Raw genomic sequence first — 12,100 nt, forward strand, 5'->3', positions numbered from 1 at the left:
TTTTCATTTTAGATAAAGATCCTTTTTTTTTTTTTTTTTTTTTTTTTTACAATTTCAGATTATTTTTTATTCGGATTTGGATTTAGATGGCAACCTTTTTGGGGGCGGTGTCAATGTAAAAAAAAAAAAAAAAAGCAAAATATTAAACGTATTTTCACGTCTTGATGTGGTGAAAAACACCTTGTGTCATCTTTCACCGTCATAGTCCCGCTGTGTACGCGGAGGGGGAGGGAACGGGGGGGGCTTGGCCGCCGGGGGGAGGGGTTTAAGCAGCCGGACGGTAGTGCGATTCATCAAAGTCCGCTGCGCAGAATCGAGTGAGTGCGCTCGCGCTTCCCGCCTTCTGCAACGCAAAGCGCCTCGCGCTGGCGAGGTTGTGAATGAGGGGGATAGAGTGACGTCAGCGGCCGAATGTCAACAATGTAGCGACTGAGAGGAGGCGTTCCAGTCGAGTGTAGCAAACAGCGGAGACGGAGCGGCACGCCGCGCGGGACCGCCACGCACACAGACACGCGCGCAGCTCTACACACACTCACACACACACACACACACACACACACACACACACACACACACGGTTGTTGTTCCTGTACGGGAGAAAACACCCGAGTCCGTGGCTCCGGTAGGAGGAAACCGCTCCGCAGCCCGGAGGCTCCGAGGAAACGACAAAGAGTCATCATGTGAGAGAACTCAGGTGGGAACGGACAACGGGCTGGAACACGAACGAGAGAAAGTACAAGGTGAGCTGGAAGCGTGTGTGTGAGCGGTGTGTGTGTGTGTGTATGTGTGTGTGTGCGTGAGCGGTGTGTGTGTGTGTGTGTGTGTGTGTGTGTGTGCGTGAGCGGTGTGTGTGTGTGTGTGTGTGCGTGAGCGGTGTGTGTGTGTGTGTCTGCGCCGATTGTTGATGCTCTCCTGACCGAGTCCCGAACTTGTGTGTGTGTGTGTGTGTGTGTGTGTGTGTGTGTGTTTGTGTAAATGGCGATAGATCCAGCAGAGGAAGAAGAAAAGAAGAAAAAAAAACACTCTCCACAAACACGCATGGATGTGAAACCGCGCTAGTATGGTGAGAGTGTTGAAGGGTGTGTGTGTGTGTGTGTGTGTGTGTGTGTGTGTGTGTGTCTGTGTGTGTGTGTGTGTGTGTGGGTTCACACATGAGACTGAACCACGTCCTGTTTTGAGTCAAAACGCGCTCCCGTTCTGAGTTGGGGACGCGGTGCTGGTCCTTCAGGCGGGTCAGTCGTGCGTCCGCGTTTGGAGCAAAATGCACCATAAAGAGGAAGGAGCTGTCACATGGGCCGAAACACCTCCCTCAGCCACTACAGTTGTTGTTTTTGTTGTTGTTATTATCATTATTATTATTATTATTGTTGTTGTTATTATTATCATTATTATTATCTCTCATTCTGAAATGATCCCATCTCGTCACTAAACCACATTTGAATACATCTCTGAATATTTGCTGTGTAAGGGCGAGCTTTGGTTTTTTATTTTTTTTTACCCCGACAGCCAATAGAATCATTTCACTCGCGCGTCGTTTCAAACCTATATTTCCTTAACATTAACCCTTTAGATGAAAATCTGACATAATAAAAAGCAGTGAAGTGGTTTCACAACAACTGCGCCTTTTACGCGCGGTCCGTCCGGCATTGTCATGTGAATGCGCGCTGCAGCAGCGGCTTAGTCAGGCTGTTAGTCTTATTATGTGGGTGTCACTGGTGAATTGCAGTGTATGCTGGGATGCAATGAGGAGGATAAAGGAGGATTACTATAAAGCATCATTTTACATTAAAAACCAGTTTAGTGGGACGCGCTGTTTGTGTAAACGGACACGTTTGAAACGTCATCTGTGCTTTTTTTTAATGGAGTTTTTAAATGCTAATAAATCAGTCGAGTCAGAATCACGTGTCCAGGCTTAATGAACGTGTTTAATTGTGGTTCCGATGATTCGATCATCGCGGGTTTGTGTTGCGTCTGAACGCAGAGCGCGATCCCGGCCATTAATGCGGTGATACAGCATTTTGAGGAGCGGTGACATCCGCAGCCTCTTTGTTTGTGCTGATGCAACGCGATGATGGCACCGAGGGGGGCTCGCGACATCACCCTCCATCATCATCACCATCATCATCACCATCACCATCATCATCACCATCATCACCATCATCAGCATCATCTACTTCTCACATGACCTGTCGCATTTTTAATCTTTTATTGTGGATGTCGCCGATGGTGATTTTTGTGGCACCGTTGCGGGAGGTGTGTGCGTGTGTGTGGGTGTGTGTGTGTGTGGATGTGTGGGTGTGTGGGGGTGATCTGGTTTTAAATGGAGCCGCTGTGGAAACACACACTTCACTGACGCTGCTGTTACCACACGTGCATGGCGGCAGCTCATGCGCAGTTTTACGCACTGAGTCTTTTGTTCTGTACAGTAGCCCCCCCCCCTGCTTTTTCTTTTCCCATGCACGGCAATCCCCTGCTTATTGTGAGGGGGGTGGGGGAGGGAGTAGGAGGGGTGTCCAAAACCCCAGAGTGACTCAGTCAGGCTTAAATGCCTCTTCATCCGATCTGTTACTGTCATCCAAAATATCAGATGATATGGATTTCTTTGTCCGTGAGTAGAAAAAGTCAGAAATGGAATTGCAAAACGCCGTTTTTGGTCTTGAAACACAAATCTCTGCAGAACAATAACGATTAAAAAAAAAGCACACACTGGTGCAAATACAGAATGAACAGTTTTTCTTTTCATGGCGTTCTAATCGGTTTAATCAGTGATCGAGTGTCAGAAGTTATTGATCTAATTTTCTGTATTGTGTTTTGTGACATACACTCTATTTATATTTTAATTGAACTATTTTTGATGTTGTTCAATTTTGCTGGTGTCCAGTCAGGTTGTCACACTGTAAAAACATGAACGCTGCAGTGTGGTCATGATTTAGCACAGAGCTGATTGGCTGATTCTGGGGGGTGGGGAGGGGGGCTGACATCATGAGTCCATCAGTCAGCCCCAAAACATGGCAGTGGGGTCCCATTGTGTGACCCCCCCCCCCTTGCCTCCCTGCTAGTCCTGCTACATCCTGAGCTGGTGGCTCCATCCTTCCTCTCGGCTCATTATGATCAGGCCTTATGTTGCTGAATTCCTACCAAGCTAATTAAAATCTAAATGAAGCCGATTGTGTTGAAAAGTAACCAAGCACTTATGGGTTAATGATTCATGAAATTACAGCTGGAGTATGATGGGATGGATCCCAGCAGCCCCTGAAGGTGCTAAAAAAAAAAAAAAAAGGCATCGTTTCTGATCGGCGTAGGAACGTGGCAGGAAAAGCAGATTCTCCACAAAGCTTCAAATCCCTCTCACTGAGATAGATTCTTTCTGCATCATTAAAGGATCGTTTGCATCACTGAGGATATTTAACCCCCCCACCACCACCACCACCAGCTCCTCTCAACGTCCCGAGCCAGCGTCGTGGCCAAGGAAAAAAGAAGAAAACATGTTCCCAGAGCTTCTCCCACGTCAGCACAAAGGCATGTTTGACTGGGCAGCTGCCAGCGTGAGGCAGAGATGGAGCAGATCCTCCACGTTACACCAGCACCCATTGTTTCCACCGCCGCCTCTCCTTGGTGATCCCTCCTCTCTGCTCACTATTCTTGTGCCTCGTTCGCAGCAGTGATCCGTCGCTCACTATGTGAAATCAGATTGCATTATCCTGCCAGACCAGCATCAATCAGGCTAGGGTTGCAGAGTCAGAGCTTGACGTGAGGCCCCCGCCAAGAAGCTAGAGAACCCAAAACACCACAGGCTCTTTTCTGATTCTCTGGTTTTGATTTGTTGTGGTGGGGGTTTTATTGCTTTTTGTTTGTTAGGGTTAGGGTTAGGGATAGGGTTAGAGAGCCACCCTCCCTATGAACTGTAGGTTCATGTGCTCTAGTAGCCCACCCTGTGTCACCCACTGGAGACCACTGGTTTGGACCATTTGAATAAAATATTTCGTATTAAAGAATTGGAAACAATAAGTAAAGGACCAAAATCCGTTCTCACATTTGAAGAAGAATTTATATTTCTGAAGTTTAAATACTACATTTGTTCCCCTGATACTGCTTTAACTGAATGTCAACAACCTTTTAATTATTATTTTTTAATCCAGGTATGAATAATTTGGGATTCTACAATTTTCTTCCAATTTTTAATCACCTAAATCTTAGAATTCTGAAAGTCAGTTCAGAATTTTCATGGTTTTTGTAATAATTATTTCAGCATCTTGTTTAGGAGGACGGAACAGAATAAATGTCAGATGACAGAAATACTGTAAAGCAAAACTAAAGATTCTGCTCATGAGAAGAGAGTCTGCGATCAATAGCAGCTATTAGATTGTTTTAATTTTTAGATTATAATGATGTTTAGCATTCTTTTGTATAATGAATAATTTTAACAATTCCATAATAAATTTCAAATTGATTTATGATTTTTATTTTAATTTGTGATTCCTCGAATAATTTAAAGAAATGTCATCGTTACACACTCATCACAATCACTTTGACTGCTGTTGACACGAAATTATTTTAATCATATTTTTTCCCAAATTTGCAAAGATCTTGCAGATAAAATAATTAAAAACAAATCCTTTTTTAAAAATTTGTAGAATATGTAAAGTTTTTCAAAACTTGTCAGCTGATGATCTTAGATTTAAATTTACAGATAAAGTTTTTAAATGTAATACATGATATTACTCTAACGTAAATTTCAACGTTTTTTCATAAATCACAATTCCTCTTATTTATTTCGAATTTCAAGAAGAAAATGTGTCCAATGACCAAAACAGTCTCTCACAGTATACAAAAAAAATTAACTTCCACTGCTGGACACTGAATAATGTGAGGTAACAGAGGTTTGGAAGTCCTGCTTAGTGTGATTCACTAGTAGTTTTATCATCTGTAGAGTCACATAAACTATTGGATATGATAAATTACCATTGTTTTCTTTCCATTGAGGAGTTCATGGGGCCAGTACACCATGCTTTAATTTCTGTTTTGACATTTTTGATTGTGAGAATTTACCTGACGTAAATCCACAAATATCTGATTCTGTTCTTGATATTCAGTCTTTAAATTCTGAAATTTCTTTTCATTCCCAGAATTCATTTCACGACTGAAATTATTTCTATTCTCGTACTTGTATTCTCGTCCTCTGTACCTGGTATTCCTTCTGTCATTGCTTGGACCGCTCCATTGGGACGTCTAGCTTGATAAAAATAGCTGTGAAGCATCAGCGTGTGTTTTTGAGCATCCATCAGACCTGTAATAAACACGTGTGTACGTGTGTACGTGCTTCCAGGAAGCTTTTCTGTTGTAGGTTTGGCCTGTGTGGTCTTTGCTCCATTACAGTGAAGAATGTGTGTGATGTGTGTGTGTTTTCCTCCCCACTCAGCCCGTTGGGGAAATGGCGGCTGAAGCCTCGGATCAACAGCTTTGGCTGTGTGCAGATATTCACCTCAGGAACAGCAGTGGGGCAATTATCACAGCATTGAGCTGGGCCAGCTCCTCCATAAATGCATGTTTTGTCAGGGTAGCTGAGGTTCTTCATAGTCGTCAGTGTTGTCTGTGTGGTCCCCAGAGCCCCCCCTCTCCACTGATACCCCCAAATAAATGATAATGTGCACCGCATCAAAATAAGAACAGTTTGCTGTGAAGGTGGAGCTGGGTAAACAGGAGCGTCTCCAGGGTCAGGCCTCCTCTGGTGTCTGTAGCTCCTCTGATGTTCTCCTGGGAACACTGAGCACACACTCATGACAAGTTCACGTCCCTCCCGTCTGTCAGCGATCGTGTCTTTGTCGACGCGATCACTGACCAGAGATAAGCCACACGTGTAGAATCACGGTACACGTCATTCATGTCCTTCCATCCGTTATGCTCTTCTTTATAGGGATGTTTGAGATCATCAATAATCAATTAATTCCCAGTGAAAACCTGTTAAATGATAACGTTGGTTTTTGGTACCAATATATGACCCAAACTCTATCTTTTAACTCAGGACATGTCAAAGTCACTTTTTCTGATCCAATGCAGAATGAAATGATTTGTTTGTGTGCAAAGTCAGATTCAAGATGAGGAAGGCGTGTATTTATAGGTGTGTTTTGGGGGCAACAATAATTACAGTATTTTCCGCACTATAAGGCGCACCTCAAATCCTTTCAATTCCTCAAAAAAAAAACCCCAGTGAGTCTTATAATCCAGTGCGCCTTATATATGAAAAAAGTTTTTTAAAATAGGCCATTCATTGAAGGGGCGCGTTATAATCAGATGCGCCTTATAATCCAGTGCGCCATATAGTTCAGAAAATCCTGTAAAATAATCACAGAGCCTTTACTTTAAAACTTCTTTAAAAAAAAACTTTTTTCCTACTGTATATAAGGCACATTGGAATATAATAAATTGATAAAATTAAAGACTTTTAGGTGTGCCTTATAGTGCAGAAAATATTATAACTGAGGAGGACGAAGAGGAAGAGGAGGAGTATGTGTAGTTTGTCCAGTAATGCTCATTGGTCACAGTCCAGATCCAGGTTAGGTCAGAAAAGGTACACATATACTTAGAACAGTTTTTACGGTGACATTAAATATTTACTGATTCGTATGTAGTCTGCAATTTTAAATGAGCTACAGGAAAAAGGTTCTATTAAGGGAATGTGATTTTTTATTTATTTATTTTTTAGCAAATTCCTTGTCGGACACACTTTGGAAAGGTTTTATTTAACGCCGGAGGAGATTTTAATGAGTGAAGTCAGATTTAGGTTATCAATATAAATAATGTTACATAAAACAGAACATACAATAAACAATTGTCAGAGAGTGCTCACCTTCACAAACGCTGTCCAATAGTCTAGTTCAATGTATTTTGCAGAAGTTAATAATGTGAATCTAGATATTTTTTAATAAAAATAATAGGAATAGATGAATATATTAGTTTATAAAGCTTTTTAGATACTATCAACCGGAATCAAATTCACTGGTTTCTCTACCAAATGTGTATTATAGTGACCAATAAATATAGAGGCAAGCAAACATTCTGTAAAGGTTAGTGTTCCTGCATGTATGGGGAAGAACATGTAGCAAGATGAGGCTCCATTTAGTCTATAAAGGTAAAAAAGCCATATCACAGATGCACAAGAATAAAAACAAAATACATTGAGGAAATAGAAAAGAGAAAAATAATTAGAAGAAAACAAATAAGGCTAAAATAAAAACCAGAAACAAGCCTGAAAACTTCACCAATGAAAGCAGAAGAAAAATCTATTTTAGTTTCATTCTTTTTACCTTAGTTTACTTCTTTTTTCACAAAGGTTTATCCATCTACGTAAATAATATTACAATGTGTTTTTGCATGTTTTGACAGAGGTAGACGACATGCTCCTTCCTCTGCAGTTTGAGGTGAAGCCTTGAGTTCAGTTCGTTGACACTAAAGTGCCCACCGCAGCAGAGAAAACTTTCCAGCGTTGGTGCAGTCATCAGTTTTGTGCCTCTTGCTGAATTATTTCAGATAAACTGCATCAATCCGCTGTTAAATCACGTGTAACCAGTGAATACAGATTGATTATAAATCAAGAGGCACCACTGATGCAATGTGTTACCTGTCAGTGCATCCAGGTGAGAGAACAGTCTGGCCTATGGTCACATGACCACAATGAGATTCAGTTTTCAGTCTTGATTAGCCTTCTTAGTGACACGACACATAGGTTGTGTGATCACAAAAATCCAATCTGTCCAGAATTGAATAATTTTCGTCTAAGTTTCAAATGAAAGCATTCTCGGAATTGATTCAATTCCTTTTAGGGACAAGTTCTGAAATGATCAGTCGACACCTGCAGCGCGGTGCAGTGAAACAAGCAGGAAGGAGAAACGACTTCCGCACCAAAGGGGAACAGTATAAACACAATTAGCTTCAGTAGAACTGTAATTCACTGGGTTTTCAATACGTCTGAATGAAAGTAGCTCTTGAACCACTGACTTGAATGCTAAAGCAGTGTTTGAATGAAGGCAGTGCTGGAGGGCTGGGTGTCTCCTGCCAAGACCACTTAGTTATCCCCTGCCCCCTGTCCGGCCTCTGGGTTAATGGGTAAAAGTAGTGATGCTCTCTCAGGCACAGTGAAGGGTACCTAAAAAATGACCAGATTCCTCATCTGGGCTTATTTGAGCTATTAGCTTTGATGAAGGGGGAAGGGGGGGGTAAGAATGACCGTCTTGACCACCATATTGGCATTCAATAGCAGCTAAATTGGCTTGATTAATGAATAAACTCCGGTTATGTTCCATTTAGTGCAGCGAGTCCGTCCCTTGAGTCTACCTGTGACCTGAACGGAAGGGAAACTTAATGACTCAACACATCTGTGTTTACCAGAATATATGTCACGTCAAAACGTCTGCTGAGAAAAACTGTTAGTACTAATTTATGTGTATAACTCCTCAAACTATACTATATAAAGATCTTTCCTGAAACAGCGGTCATATAATGGATTCAAAAACATTTTCTCTGGTATCAACAGCAGCAAAACTGAACTCATGGATATTGCCCCCAAGACACTGATTATGGCTGTTGATGGGCTGCGTCATACGTCCTCCATAGATGTTGGGAACTTTGCTTTTCTGTATTCAAAGTTCTCTTTCCAATTCCACATCAAACCTATCACAAAACCTGTCCTCTGTTACCTCAAACATAGCCATATACTCCAGATGCCATCGCTGTCTGACTCCGTTGCACAAGCCATCTTCTACTCTTCAATCACGTCTCTACTAGACTACTGCCCTTGCCCCCCAGTCTGTGAGGAACCTGCTCCAATCATACCCCTCATCACAAAACCTGTGGTCCTCAGTCAGGGCTCAGGATGTGGCAGTCCCAGGCCTCTGGACTCAAAATTTGTAATGTCTTTAGATGCTTTTTAAATCTCTTCAAAAACCTGTTCTCAGAAGGTTTTTGACGCCTTTGGTCCATCATAATCTCCCCACTGAGCTTTATGTTTTAAATTTTAATTACCTTGAGTGTCTTGAAATATACTGTACAAATACAGCTTTATTATTATTTTTATTAGTAGTAGTACTAGTACTGCATACCTTTTGAGGCAACTCACAGTAAATCCACTAATATCTCGTTTGACGGTGAAGCAGTGAGGTGCCAACAGTCTGTGGTTTGGTAAGAAGTTGCAGCTGCGGAGGAGTGTATGTGAGCGTTGAAGATTGTTGAGGAGGGGGGGGGGCATCCTGTGAGACCAGCACAGGTGGTTGGGAGCGGTTTGTGGGCGTGACATTGCAGTGTCATGCCCACTTCCTGCACCAGCTCCCCCCCCCCCCCGCTGTACTGTAAACCAGTAAGCTCACCAGATCAGCAGGATTTGCTGGTGGTGGCTTCTTGCCATTTCACAGCAGGCAGCCATAGGTGGAGATCCTGTCTGTGGATTCCTGTGACCCCCCAGAAAAAACAGCAAGAAACAACCCTAAAAAGCCTTTACTTTATGTTTACCCAGTGGTTTTTCCTGTGGTTCTATACATAGATGGAATGTGAAACATGAAATGTACGTGTTGGGATACTTACAGGTTTACATTCCTTACTGTCAGGGGGGACATTACTAATTTGTATGGGGATCCTTATCAGACTCCATCATGTAATATCAAATGAATGAACCAATGGAAACACAAGGCTATTACTCGACATGCATGAAACAGTTGAGTCACTCTAGAATCCAGGTCTGATGGTTTTGTTACATTCCATTCTTTTTTGGTCATTTCACATATCAATCTATCAAGTTTTATTTATATAGCGCTTAATCATGGCAACAGACATTTCAAAGCGCTTTAAGACAGAAAAACCCTCCAGAGCAAGCATAAGCGACAGTGACGGGGAAAAACTCCCTCATTGAGGAAGAAACTCTGGACAGGACCAAGAGTCTTTTGGGCGGCCATCCGCCTTGACCAGTTGGGTGGAAAAGAAATAAAAGGAAGATAAGGACAGGATCAGAGAGAGAGAGAGAGAGAGAGAGAGAGTGTCAGATAGGCCAGATAGAGTCAGTGTCGTTATGGTTATAGTTGGACCATTTGATGCCGGCGCTGAATTGGGGACGAGAAAGTCAGGCTGCGTTCACCAACTCCTAGGTTGTTGTTTTCAATACATGTTCCCCATCATGTAGTTGGTTAATTCAAAGCACAATTACAGCTGCATGGATGACTGTATGGTGGCACGGAGGAAGAAAGGCAGCAGGACCCCAGCCAATGGATAGATGAGGGGTGGTACTGGTGGGTTTGGAGGAGAAGGTCCACAGCAGATGGATACAGTATTAATAGAAATAAGCACAACAATACCAAATGTTTCAACCATGATTCTGTTCAAATCCACCAGTGTGATGCAGTTCAGAGCTGCAGCATCACGATTAAATCATCCAGAACAAAACATTTTAATGGCACTGTATGTCACAGTATTGTATGTTTTTATGTGTGTTTTTTTTTTTTAATTTTCACCCTTCCTTTTTTATTGCTTGTTTGTCGAAAAACAATAAAAAAGGAAGCCGAAAGTGAGAAGAAGATTAGACTTATAGATCATTTTAGCACCAGGTCAGCCTGACAGCAAGTAACTAGAGGAAATGACCTAAAAACATCAGTTTTATATGCATCAGACGGAAGCAGATAGCCATCATCTCTACGCTACGAGGTAATGAAAGCTGCTGAACAGTGGAATAGTGTAACATCCATGAAAGGTCAGATCTGACAGAAAAACCCACACAGTTAGTTGGATTGCAGTGAGTAAGCAGTGTGGACGTATGATCCTAAATGACCCACGTCATCCTGCGAGCAGCAGTTGGCTCCACCGGTGTACCCCTGCAGCCTGCAGAGAGGCATCAGACTCCTGTACCTGCAGCGCTCACGTCAGCCATCATTAACGACAGATGGCCAGAAGCCAGCAATGTAGAAATGTGCTTGCTCCACTGTTGATACTGAGTCACAAGATCTCCGTAGGGTTGGCTGTTAAAACAACACAGCTGCGCCTGTGTACCTGATCCACCCTCTGACGTAAGATGCTGATTCAAAGTTTTTATGTATCCATCATTTGTAAGAATTTGGTGTATTTCTGTTTCTGTACACAATATGTTGGTTATCTCAGTCCTGACTGGTTCTTTATTGTTATTGGTATCATCATTATTATTATATTATCAAAAATAGGACTGTCTGTAGTCAGAGAACAGGCTTTGGAGTTGATATACCTTTTACGCATTGACCAATAAATGGTCTTATTACTGGAGCCACAATCTCAAACACAACAAATAGCTCTTCTGTTTTCCCCAGAGGAGGAACTGCGATCTGCACAGTACATCAAAAGGAAAACATGTTTATTTATTCATTCCATCTGTAATGGAGACATGTTAAAAATGGTGACAACCTGTCAATCTGATTGGTTTCTCTAGTCTGCCTTCATCTTCCTGGCAGATTTCATACCTGGCTGCAACATTGTGTAGTGGCAGTGTAGTAGTAGTGTAGTATCAGCATAGTAGTAGTGTAGTGGCAGTGCAGTAAAAGTGTAGTAGTAGTGTAGTAACAGTATAGTATCAGTGTAGTAGGAGTATAATATCAATAGTATAATATCAACTTGTATATTGTTATTATCATTATATTAGCAGCATGGTAGCAGTGTAGTGGCAGTATAGCAGCAGTATAGTAGAATTGTAGTAGCAATATCGTAGCAGTATAATATCAAATTGACATTACACAGCATAGCAGCAGCGTAGTAGCCCTGTAGTTGGTCTATTTATCTGCGTTGATCAGGACTTGGGACGTGCCTACAGTTGACTCTGGCTTCTGCCCCCTTAGGGCTGCAGACGCAGGGGTTGAATCTGGGGCAGCACAAATGTGAAGCATGCACTTTAAACCTGAGCTACTAGCGGTTTAGTAGCACTATAGTAAGAGTGTACTAGCAGTGTATGGCAATATAGTAGCAGTGTACAGCAGTATAGTAGCAGTGTGGCAGCAGTATAGTAGCAGTGTACAGCAGTATAGTAGCAGTGTGGCAGCAGTATGCTAGCAGTGTATAGCAGTATTCTAGTGGTGTAGTAGAACTCATTCAGAACTCACCA

At 42.2% G+C, this 12,100-nt stretch overlaps 1 protein-coding gene across 2 annotated transcripts in view; it reads left to right on the top strand.

Annotated features, from left to right (window-relative positions):
- The first annotated feature begins 351 nt into the window (after window positions 1-351).
- bach2b (BTB and CNC homology 1, basic leucine zipper transcription factor 2b) overlaps window positions 352-12,100 on the top strand; it is an 88,582-nt gene continuing 76,833 nt past the window's right edge. For both annotated transcript variants that reach the window (XM_068342146.1, XM_068342145.1), the window contains exon 1: window positions 352-740. The gene's annotated coding sequence lies outside the window, so the exon portion shown is untranslated. The remainder of the gene's footprint in view (window positions 741-12,100) is intronic.

Source organism: Antennarius striatus, chromosome 19 (genome assembly GCF_040054535.1).
Source record: "Antennarius striatus isolate MH-2024 chromosome 19, ASM4005453v1, whole genome shotgun sequence".
NCBI classification, from domain to species: Eukaryota; Metazoa; Chordata; class Actinopteri; order Lophiiformes; family Antennariidae; genus Antennarius; species Antennarius striatus.